The sequence below is a fragment of the Mus pahari genome, chromosome 23 (genome assembly GCF_900095145.1).
Source record: "Mus pahari chromosome 23, PAHARI_EIJ_v1.1, whole genome shotgun sequence".
Classification (NCBI taxonomy): domain Eukaryota; kingdom Metazoa; phylum Chordata; class Mammalia; order Rodentia; family Muridae; genus Mus; species Mus pahari.
In genome coordinates, this window is record NC_034612.1 from 3,861,905 (window position 1) to 3,874,454 (window position 12,550).

The 12,550-nt window shown below is 49.2% G+C and overlaps 1 protein-coding gene across 1 annotated transcript in view; it reads left to right on the plus strand.

The window, feature by feature from the left end:
- Window positions 1–7,286: 7,286 nt before the first annotated feature.
- The window catches only part of Dao (D-amino acid oxidase), a 25,627-nt gene continuing 20,363 nt past the window's right edge, over window positions 7,287–12,550 (plus strand). The window contains exon 1 of the mRNA XM_021186929.2: window positions 7,287–7,555. The gene's annotated coding sequence lies outside the window, so the exon portion shown is untranslated. The remainder of the gene's footprint in view (window positions 7,556–12,550) is intronic.

A 12,550-nucleotide genomic window follows, 5' to 3' on the forward strand; every position in this document is an offset into this window, starting at 1 on the left:
AAAAAGCAAAATTAGGGCTGGAGCGATGGCTCAGTGGTTAGGAGCACCACACATAAAACCAATACATAAATCTTTAAAAGAGAAAAAACGTGTATTTTTTTCTTTTTTTTTTTTTTTTTTTTTTTTGGCTTTTTGAGACAGGGTTTCTCTGTGTAGCCCTGGCTGTCCTGTCTTGTAGACCAGGCTGGCCTCAAACTCAGAAATCCGCCTGCCTCTGCCTCCCGAGTGCTAGGATTAAAGGCATGCACCACCACACCCGGCTTCAGTGCTACTCTTTTAAAAAGCAAAATTATTTACAAGTCACTAAGTGACCCAGCCTAGACTCCAACTCAAGATCTTCCTGCCTCTTCTGCCAAAGTGCTGTGATTACAGGCAGGTACCCCCACACCTGGCAAGCTTTGTAACTACTAAAAGCAGTGCTGGGGCTTGAGAGAGAGCTCAGTCTGTAAGGTGCCTGCCAGGCTGGGTCTTTTTTTTTTTTTTTTTTACAGATTTATTTATTTATTTTATGTATATGAGCACACTGTGGCTGTACTGATGGTTGTGAACCATCATGTGGTTGCTGGGAATGAAGGTTGCTCGCTCCGGTCAGCCCGGCTCACTCCAGCCTTAAGATTTATTTATTTATTATTATATGTAAGTACACTATAGCTGTCTTCAGATACACCAGAAGAGGGCATCAGATCTCATTACAGATGGTTGTGAGCCACTATGTAGTTGCTGGGATTTGAATTCAGGATCTTTGGAAGAGCAGTCACTGCTCTTACTCGCTGAGCCATCTCTCCAGCCCCTGGGTTCAGATCCTTAACACCTACTCAAAAATGGGGTGCAGGAACATGTGTCTGCAAACCCAGATTTAGGGTTAGGGGAACAGAGAAGAGAATCCTCAGAGTTCATTGGCCAACCATCAGCTTGGCAGAATTCAGTGAGGAGTCCTGTCTCATAAAACAAGGTAACACATGGTTGAGGAGACCTTACAACTTCTGGTCTTCACATACATGTAAGCATACATGCATGCAAACATGCCTGCACACACGTGCAAACATACCTACACACATTCAAACATGCCCGCACACATGCAAACATGCCCGCACATGCATGCAAACATGCCTATACACATGTGAACATGCCTGCATGTGTGCATACTGCACATGTTACTGAGTTGTCAGTTCTTGTCTAGGTACTATGTAAGGCATTGCTTGGTACATGTGTTAGAGATGGGGTTTGGTAACAGGTAATGTCACCAAGTTTCACCATCACTACAACCCCCAGGTCCCTCCACCCCATCACTTCCTCCTGGAAGCCTTTCCTGCACCTGGCTGGACCTGACTAGGTCTGACTGGGTCTGGCTGGGTCTGACTGGGTCTGGCTGGGTCTGGCTGGGTCTGGCTGGGTCTGGCTGGGTCTGGCTGTGTCTGGCTGGGTCTGGCTGTGTCTGGCTGGGTCTGACTGGGTCTGGCTGGGTCTGACTCATCTGGCTGGGTCTGGCTGGGTCTGGCTGGGTCTGGCTGTGTCTGACTGGGTCTGGCTGGGTCTGGCTGGGTCTGACTGGATCTGGCTGGATCTGGCTGGGTCTGGCTGGGTCTGACTGGATCTGGCTGGATCTGGCTGGATCTGGCTGGGTCTGGCTGGGTCTGGTGGCAATGATGTTTGAGGCCTGTTTCGTGTGTACTCTGGTTCTTTGTGGGCTGTTTTGCTTTTCTGTGGGTTTGGTTTGGTTTGGTTTTTGATTTTGTTTTGAGACTGAATCTCACTATGTCGCCCTGCCTGGGGTAGAACTCACTATGTAGACCAGCCAAATCTTGGACTCACAGAGATCTGCTGCCTTTGCCTCAGGGTTAGTATTGGGACTGAAGGCCTGGGACACCAATCAGGTCTGGTAGGGGCTCTTGGTCCTTGTCACACAGAGTGACTCTCATGAATGAGGAAGTAGCTACAAAGAGTGGTTAAGCTGCTTGCCAAAGGTCACAGTACCAGGAACCGGTGAAGCCCTGTGGCTCTGCATCAGCATTCAAACAGTGGCCGTGCCCTCAGGACAGCTTAGGCAGGGGAAGGTAGGGCAACTCTGGTCGGTTTTTTTTTTTGTTTTTTGTTTTTTGTTTTTTTTTTGTTGTTGTTGTTTTTCATTTTAGGAGCAAAGGGTTTGTGACTTCTCCTTTAACTACTAGTTCAGAAATGAAATTCCTAGTTCCTAGAGTCCTGGAAGACTGAATCGCAGCCCATAAAGATGCGTATATTCCTAGTCCCCAGAGCACGTGACCCTGTGGAGACAGCACGAGATGTGTTCAGTGTTGAACGAGTGTAGACACGTCACCTCACAGAGGAGGCATGCTGAGTTTATGGACGTTCTGTCGGGTTGAAGTTTGAGTAGGTGGCCCAGCAGTTCATGCTAAATACTCTTGTAGCCTGGGGGGCTGGGGGGTAAGGGGGTTAGGGTGGGGGGTAAGAGACGGGGAGTGGGAGTATGGTAGGGTGGGAGTTGGGGTTGGGGTGGAGGATGGAAGTGGGATGGGGTGGGGGCTAGGGGGTAGGAGTGGGGTGCGGTAAGTTAGGGGTATGGAGGGAAGTTTGTATAGAAGTCCTCTTCAGGGCTGAGCACTTAGCTGTCTCGGCTCTTTGACCAGTTAGTCGTCCCTGCAATTAAATGTTGGCCATCCCAGGAAGAAACTTATCTGGCCAAGGTTGAAGGCAACACTCATCTATGCATAGAAGCATAAATATTTAGAAGGTACACTGACAGCATGTCATTTAGTGAAGTGTACTGGCTGGTTTTGTGTGTCAACTTGACACAAGCTAGAGTTATCACAGAGAAAGGAGCTTCAGGTGAGGAAATGCCTCCATGAGATCCAGCTATAAGGCATTTTCTCAATTAGAGATCAAGGTGGGAGGGCCCAGTGTGGGTGGGGCCATCTCTGGGCTGGTAGTCTTGGGTTCTATAAGAGAGCAGGCTGAGCAAGCCAGGGGAAGCAAGCCAGTAACAAACATCCCTCTATGGCCTCTGCATCAGCTCCTGCTTCCTGACCTGCTTGAGTCCCAGTCCTGACTTCCTTGGTGATGAACAGCAGTGTGGGAAATGTAAGCAGAATAAACCCTTTCCTTCCCAACTGCTTCTTAGTCATGATGTTTGTGCAGGAATAGAAACCCTGACTAAGACACAAAGCAAAGGTAGTAGGGCTCCTACCTATGGCCTGTTACCTGTGACCTATGACCTCTTCAGCCATGACCTTTTAACCAGGTTTACACCATCAAGCCTGAAATCTTTCCAAGACAAAAGCAGTTGGTCGCCCCTGTAATGTCTGTGCCACTATTTCTGGGTGAGCACATCTCACCTGGCGGGCCAGCATGGCAGGTTGCTGGACCATCTCCATCTTTTCTTGGCCACTGGCCTGCATGGCACTTTTCAGCCCTTTGAAAACTATCCACCAGAGAGTGAGTTTTCAGGTAAATTTCAACCTCACTGCCCTGTGTTCTGTATCCAAAGTGTGTTGTGTCTTAGCAATTGGTCCTATCATTAAGTTCTGGTAGGTACCCAAGAGCGATAGTAGATTGGTTCCTTGACCAATACCTCCTAAAGTGGTATCCAAAAACTCTCGAATTGAGATTTTCATGTAATAACCCATCCATGTAGGGTCCCTGTGTTCAAAGCCCTCCTATTAGAAAACAATAATGTTTTAAGAAAAATCTATGTAATCTATAATATGGCATTGGCTGGAGAGATGGCTCAATGGCTAAGAGCACTGACTGCTCTTCCAGAGGTCCTGGGTTCAATTCCCAGCAACCACATGGTGGCTCACAACCATCTGTAATGGGATCTGATGCCCTCTTCTGGTGTGTCTGAAGACTGCAACAGTGTACTCACATACATAAAATAAATAAATAAATCTTTATAACATGGCATGTAGAAGCACATTGCAGGGAGGTTTTTATGTATTCAATTAATGGTAGAAACTATAAAGAAAAAGAAGCAGATTAAAAATATTTTGTTTTTGTTTTTGTTTTTCGAGACAGGGTTTCTCTGTGTATCCCTGGAACTCACTCTGTAGACCAGGCTGGCCTCGAACTCAGAAATCCACCTGCCTCTGCCTCCCAAGTGCTGAGATTAAAGGCGTGTGCCACCACTGCCCGGCTTAAAAATAATTTTTTGAGAGTGGATCTAGCTATGCAGACCAGGATAGCCACAAATGCATACAGTCTTTCTGCCTCAGCCTTTCAAATGTTATTCTATAGGTCTAAGCCAACATACCACCTCAAAGTAGATTTAAATAAAAACGTATAAATATAGCTGTTGGGGGTGGCATATGCCACCTAACACTTCAAATCTGAGGCAGGAAGACCAGGAGTTCAAGGTTAGCCTCAGCTACATCGTGAGTTCAAGGCCAGCCTGGGCTACGTGATGATAATTTGTCTCTAAAACGAAAGCTAACAGCACTTAAATTGTTGGTAGCTAAATAACACTTACAGCAGAGGGGTAGCATTGTCTATATATAGAGAAAGAATGCTCTCAAGTCAGCAAGAGAGATAATTGGCTTGCCTTGGTGGAGCACTGAGGGACAAAGTGGAGGCATGCAGTGAAGAAATTAACACAAAGGCCAAGAACATGTGAAAATGCATGCAGGTCTGGGACAAGGGCGGGGTCAGCGAGTCCAGTGTAAAATCTCCTCATAGTCAGGGTGGGGTGGATTCTGAGGTGATAATATTTCAGATGTACCAACTCTTTCACACAGTGGTTGCATTTTTTTTAAAAAAAGATTTATTTATTTATTCATTTATTTTATGTGTATGAGTACACTGTAGCTGTACAGATGGTTGTGAGCCTTCATGTGGTTGTTGGGAATTGAATTTTTAGGACCTCTGCTCACTCCAGTCAGCCCCACTCGCTCCCAACAACTCCGCTCCCTCAGCCCCTGCTCACTCTGGCCCAAAGATTTATTTATTATTATATCTGAGTACACTGTGGCTGACTTCAGATGCACCAGAAGAGGGCGTCTGATCTCATTACGGGTGGTTGTGAGCCACCATGTGCTTGCTGGGATTTGAACTTGGGACCTTCGGAAGAGCAGTTAGTACTCTTAACCACTGAGCCATCTTGCCAGCCCATGATTGCATTTTTTTTTTTAAAAACCTTTATTTATTTATTTATTTATGTATTTTTGGTTTTTCAAGACAGGGTTTCTCTGTGTAGCCCTCAGACTCAGAAATCCACCTGCCTCTGCCTCCCAAGTGCTGGTATTTATTTATTTTTAATGACTTATTAGTTCTTGTTTTATATGCTTTGGTATTCTGCCTGCATATGTGTGTGTCTGCAAGGGTGTCAGATCCCCTGGAAATGGTGTTACAGATGGTTGTGAGCTGCCGTGTGGGTGCTGGGAATTGAACCCAGGTCCTCTGGAAGAGCAGCCCCTTTGCTTACCCACTGAGTCTTTCCAGCCCTAGGGGTTACCTTTTTAGAAGTTGATCCTGGATGAGCAATTAAATGAGGGCACCAGAAAGACATCCAGGACAGCTGCTTGAAGGATCGGAAAATAAGAAAGGAAGCCAGACAGGATGGTTCCTTCCTGCAGTTCTAGAGTTTGGGAGGCTGAGGCAGGAGGATGGACGTCTATAGTCTATAGTCCAGGTCTGTTTGAACTAACTAATGAGACCATGTCTCAAAACAAAACAGACAAATAAAAGGGGGAAGAGAGAGAGAGCGAGAGAGAGCGAGAGCGACAGAGAGCACAAGCAAGTCAGGAGGCAGAGTGCTTGACCAGCATGCAGGAAGCCCTGGGTCTCATCCCCAGCGTTCACCAGGCAGCGTGGTCCAGCACACCTCTAGTCCTGGCATGTAGGAGGCAGAGGCAGTAGGACCAGACCTTCAAGGCCATCCTCAGCTTGGCAGCAAGTCAGAGGCCGGTGTGGCCGTCGAGAGACTCTAACCAGACTCCAGGCAGAGGCCTTGTTTACTGGCCGCCTCTCCTTCCTACCACGCCTTTTGACTTGAGAATTCTCTCCAGTTCTGCTCTAGCCTTGAGTGTGGGTTGTTCATCAACCAGGCAGTGGATGGAAAGACCTTCTACACTGGCTGGCTTCCATTGCTCCGGGGCCTCTGACCTCAAGGGTTGTCACTTTGAGCCTTTTCTGAGTGACCTGGGGAGGTAACGTCTCACCAGAAGGATGGAGGGAGAGGAAGAGAGACAGAGAGAGAGAGATCCAGAGAGATAAAGACAAAGAGACACACCAAGAGACAGAGAGACATTGAGACAGACAGACAAAAACAGAGAGGGAGATTGAGCTGTAGTTTGTCTAGTTTGGGCCTAAGGACATTCTCATTCAAACATTCTGACCGGGCATGTCATAATTTCCGGTGGGCATATGCAGTAGAGTAGAGCCAGTGTTGGGTCCTTTGGCAGGCACACACTTGGCTCTCAGGCCACTGGATCCCAGCTCCGATGTGACGGTCGTGAAGGACAGCAGATACCTGAAAGGGCTGGCTCAGCCGAAGTGCTCAGAACTGCTCTCCTCTGATCGCCCAGACACAGAGCTCTGGGGGAATGGGAATCAGGAAGGGACGCAGCGCAGCTCACTCTCGTGAACCTGAGTGCATCGGAGTCAACGAGGAACTTGGCAGGGGTTGCAGGGTCTGAGAGACTGTTCTAAGCGTGGGAAGTAAGAAGTCAAAACTGGGCTGTGTCCTGGGTGCTTGTTACTGTTATGTAAGAACAGGCTCGGGCTATACCGCAGCGGCACAGTGCCTGCCTAGCCTGCCTAGCCTGCCTGTGGCCCCAGGCTCGCTCCCCTGTTACCTCCTTCACTGTCTTCCTCTGAGGTGGATGTTGCTGAAGTAGAAGCAGGTAGTAGAGACTGGATTGTCACAACTCCTCCCCCTCCCTGGACCTCACTCAGCATCCTTATCTGTTCAGCCAGATGTGTTTTGGTCTCACCGGCTCCTGGTTGGAGGTCTAGCCTTGGCAGTGGAAAGGACCTAGGATCCCGCTGCTTCCTCCCATCTCTGGGATACTGAAGCAGAGAGCCACACATCCTCACAGCCCGGGCAGGCGTCTCTTCTCGGCCTCATCCGTCCAGCATCCCAGAACAGCAGTGAGCTAACTGGCTGGCGGGGAAGGCCCTGTCCTGTGCCTTTGGCCCACGGTGGTGGCCCAGGGAACGGTCCTCCCCTCTGCTGGGGTGCAGCAAGGGGCGGGTGGCAGGGGTGGGGGTGGGGGTGGGGGTGGGGGTGGGGGAGAGAGGCTCATCTCCAGCTGGCTTGTGCCTGTGAACCCCTCCCTCCCCCCAGGCCTGTCCACAGGGGCTTGGGATCAGCCAGAAAAGTCAAGCTGCTCACTGGAGCGAGGACACATAAGGTTCCTTGGCCAGACTGAGTCCTGCTCCTGGAGAAACACAGTGCCCAGCCCCACCCCTTGCTCTGTGCCCCCTCTACTGCTGAAGACTTTGACCTTGTGTTCCAGTCCTGGCTGGTGGGCAGAGGGCTGAAGTCAACACAGCTCAGAGAGTCAGGAGTGGTCCTGCTGGAACCTGCACCCCCAGGTCATTTTTCTCCCAACGCCTGGCAGCAGTGGTAAGTGAAGGCCGAGACAGGGGACAGAACGACATGGTGTCTTCCCCAGAGTCCTCTCCAGGTCAACAATCTGCGCTTAACATCAGCGCCTGAGATTGGCGACCCAAAAAAGGAGAGACTTGGGAAAATGTCACTCTGAGAGATGACACCGTACCCCCCTGTCAGGAGGGAACAGCAGGTTCAGAACACTGCCTCTAGAAGTCTCAGTTTTCCTTCTCCGGAACACGGAATCTTTGAACAAAGTTTTGTTTTGTTTTGTTTTGTTTTGTTTTGTTTTGTTTTGTTTATGCTACTGGTTGATTGATTTGGTATAGGGTGGTGGGAATTCACACATGCCATGCTCTGTAGGTGGAGGTCAAAGGGCAACTTTTGGGACTGAGTTCTCTCTTGGCACCACGAGGATCTCAGGAGTGTAACTCAGCTGGTCAGGCTTGGTGGCAGGCACCTTTACCAGCAGAGCCATCTTGAAGTCTCTGCATGTGGGATCTTTTTGTTTGTTTGTTTTTTGTTTTGTTTGTTATTTTGGTTTTTGAGATAGGGTTTCTCTGTGTAGCCCTGGCTGTCATTCTGTAGACCAGGCTGGCCTCGAACTCAGAAATCTGCCTGCCTCTGCCTCCCAAGTGCTGGGATTAAAGGTGTGCGCCGAGTGTGGGATCTTAACTTGTCCATCTCACAGGGTAAATTTGAGGATTAGAAGACAGATGGATAGACAATGCCCGGCACTGAGCTGTATCAAATAAACCCTCCCTAAACAGTCTTTATCAGTACGCTGGGGAGGGGGCTTGATTATTAATGTCTCATAACCATTATTCTAATTTAAAGATTAAACTGGGAATATCAACCGCACAAGGTACAGTCACATGGTGTATGGAGCCCTGCAGAACTGGCTTGTGTTCATCTCTGTGCCTCCTCATTCCGGCTTTTTGGTTTCACTAGGCCTTCGTGTTCTAGTCGTGACGGTCAGAGGCACAGGCCGCCTCCTCTGATTGCTTTCTAGGGGACAAAGGTTATAAGCAGAGAGACAAAGAAAAGAAGTCAGGACCGGCTGCTGGCTGCCGTGAGGTTCATTCAGGCTGAACTCGGTGAGATCCGGCGTCCCACATGGGCAGTGCGGCCTCGAGTTGTGCGGCCTTGGCTTCAACTTCTGTTGCTGGTTTAGGATGATTGACGAGGCCGTCTGTCTCAGAGATGGGGAGCTGTGAGGGGGAAGGGGTTGCGTTGTCTCCATTGCGTTTTGTGTCTTAGTGATGGTAGGGTCCAAATAGGCTCTCCTGTCCCATGCTTATATTGACTTTATAATCTCTCTGTCTCTGCCTCTGTGTGTGTGTATCTCTGTCTCTGTCTGTCTGTCTCTCCCATTCTCTCTCTCTTGTCTGTCTGTCCATCTGTCTGTCTGTCTCCCTCTCTGATATATGCTGTAACTTCGCTGGTTCATCTTCCAGGACACACACTCCAAGCATGCTTGGTTAGAATAACTGGCCAGAAAGCAGAATTGCACCACTAACAAAACTGTCAGCAACCACCAGGAAATGGTTGACTTAATAACAGAGCTATGTACGCACAGGCCCAGAAGTTCATTACTGCATGCGTGAATGATGTTACCTGAGGCTAGACCATGGCTTCTATGGTCTGGCTCCTGCTCCTAATGAGGACCACGTGCCTTTATACAGTACTTTAATGACAGTTACTCTCATCAGTGTCAAATGTCAGGGCGCAGAGTCTTTCCACTCCAATGCTCTCCCACTGACGGTCCCCAAAATGGTGCGTTCAGGTTTGAAACAGCAGGACTCCCAAACATAGGCTATTTGTCTGCCCCTGCCTCATCCTCGGGTTTTTCAAATCATGTAACTAACCTGAACACAGGGCACCACAGTTGGGCTAGCCGGGGCTCTGTTTGTCTGGAACAGGTTGTCTTGGGTCATAATCTCAGTGGCTTCCACTGAAAATGGATACATCTCCTCTAGGGTTGTTATGAAGGTCTTGATAGGTTATGTGTGGACAGTTCACACAGACACACAGACATACACATGGGCAGACTCACACACAGAGGGACACACAATCACACATACAGATACATAGATATACACACAGGCATGCCCACAGAGACAGACAGACAGACAGACACACACACAAAGATACACACAGACACATGCACACATGCACAGAAACACACACAGAGGGATACACGACCACACATGCAGATACATAGACACGCCCACAGACACACCCACACACAGAGGGATACACACAAACATGCATACAGACACACACACACACATACACACACAGCTGGAAACCAGGCAGCTGCAGCCCTACCTCCACAGAGACAGTTCTCTCCCGCCCCCCCTCCCCCCCAGGAAATGATCCTCTCCTCACAGCCCTGGCTCAGGTAAGGTCTCGCCTTTCCTTGTTTTCCTATCTGCAAAGGGATGTCTAGTTCCTCCTTGAAGTTCTGCACAGCTAGGACCAGCATGGCGCTCGCCACTCTCTGCCCCTTCCAACTGGTTCCGGAAGCCATCATTAGAACGACTTCACATGGCTCTGGGTTTGCCCTCCCACAGCCAAGCTTTGATACAAAGTTTCTTCTTTGTCTTGTTTGTTTGTTTTGTTTTGCTTTGTTTTTTCGAGGCAGGGTTTCTCTGTGTAGCCCTGGCTGTCCTGGAACTCATTCTGTAGACCAGGCTGGCCTCGAACTCAGAAATCCGCCTGCCTCTGCCTCCCAAGTACAGGGATTAAAGGTGTGGGCCATCACCACCTGGCCCCCTTTCACTTTTGAGGCAGGAAGTTACTATGTAACCTCTGGCCTTGAACTCGCAATTCTCCTGCCTCAGCCTTTTGAGCACTAAGATCACAAGTGTACATCAGGTCCCCCTCCCCTTCTCTCTGGGCACCTCGGCGCCTTAGCTGTAAACTGCGGCTTGTATGAGCTCCCAAGCACCCAAGAGTTTCCTCGTTGGTGTGTGTATCCACTGTCTGTCCCAGGCTGGGATGAAGGGAGCAATGGGCCAGAGTCGTCCTCCCACCGAGTGTGCTGCCTTGGGAAAGGAGGGGTTTTGTCAACCTGCAAGTGTGCAGACAGTGGACAGGCTCAGTTCACACTGAGCAGTTCCCTGGCTTCCCTGAGTTCTCTTGGCTCAGACACTGAAAATGCACAGCTCAGAAAGGAGCACCCTAACCCTGGGCAGGCTGGGAGCTACTCTCTTATCCAGACCAGTCTAGGGACTCAGCCAGGCTCACACAGTCAGTGTGTGTCAGAGGTAGGCTAAGCTAAGCATGTCTGGCCTGCTAATCCAGCACACTATGAGCTTCTAATATTGTGTACTATGAACTGTGTATTGAGTACTGAGTACTAAGTAATGTGTACTGAGTACTTGTGCTGGGTACTATGTGCTATATACTGAGTACTTGTACTGGGTAATACTGTGTGCTATACACTGTGTACTTGTACTGTTATATACTATATGCTAAGTACTGAGAACTTATACCTGGTACTAAGTTCTGTGTATGGAGTACTTGTACGCTGTGCACTGTGTACTTGTATACTAAGTACTTGTACCGGGTACTTTATGCTGTGTACTGAGAACTCGTACTATTATATACTGTGTGTTGTGTACTGAGTACTTGTACCAAATACTATGTTCTGTGTACAGAGTACTTGTACTATATACTGTGCACTGTGTACTTGTATACTGAGTACTTGTACTGGGTACTGTTTGTTGTGCACTGAGTAATTGTACTATTATATACTGTGTACTGTATGCTGTGTACTGAGTACTTGTACTATTATATATGGGGTACTATGTGCTGTGTACTGAGTACTTATAGTATTATATACTGGGTACTGTGTGCTGTGTACTGAGTACCTGTACTATTATATACTGGGTATTGGGTACTTGTACTGTATATACTGTGTGCCGTGTACTGAGTGCTGAGTACTTGTACTGGGCACTGGTTACCATGTACTGAAGGTCTCCCAGGCACCATAACAGGAACCACTTGGCATCGAATCCTCAAGACAGCTGATGAGACTGGAGCTACTCCTGTTTTGCTAATGAAGTGGTGGGGGGGGAAAGGGGGGAGGAGAGGGGAAGAGGACCGGGGAGGGAGGGGCCGTTCCCTAAACCCCCAGCACCCAAGCACAGGCTTCAAGCTGCCACCTTCTGTTTATGGACTGGGCACCAATTTGGCATCTGAAAGCCCAGCAGAGTCCAGCTTTTGTGGCCTGCCGCCACCCTCGCTTTGTAAAACTAGGCCATATTGAGAATGATCCACTGTTCAGGGCCCCAGGCCCACGTTGCCAGGAGCCGGGGTCTGAGGGAGGCCAGCCGAGTGTAGAGGGGGCAAGAGTTTGGCCCTTCCCGGACACACACAGTCCCCTTGTTCTGCCTCGCAGGAGCTGTCTGAATAGAGCAAGGTCAGCGGCTAGGCCTAAACATCTGAAGGTGTAGCCGCTCTGGAATCCAAGGCAGGCCTAGTCTTCTGCCGGAAGAGCAAGTTCTGAGGGCAAACCCCCGTGTCAGGCATGCTCAAAGCCGCAATGGCTAGCTGGCAGCGTGGCGCATAGTAGAGGTGCGGAATTTACTTGAACTGGAGTTAAATTCCATCACCAACACTTACTGGAGATGTGGGGGTAGGGCACTTTTCCATTCTGAGCCTCAGTTTCCTTATCTGTAAAATGGGACTAAAAACAGAAACCCTGACCTCAGAAGGACACCGGAGGCTTAGGTACAAGGATATGTGACGCTGTAGTTCTGGCGCAGGAGCACAGTAGGTGTTCGCCGAGGTCGGCATTCTGTACAACTGGAGCCGTTTGGCTACTGGTGTCACAGCTGTCCACCTCTGAGCTATGTTTAAGCCGCAGCTCAGGGAGCATGGTACCCAGGGCTGACAGCTAGCAGGGATGAGCTCTGCTATTTGAAGCCAGTACTTCCTGACCACCAGACTACCCTGAATACTGGTGGTTGGGTGTAGTGTTCCTGCCTGCACGCAGACCGG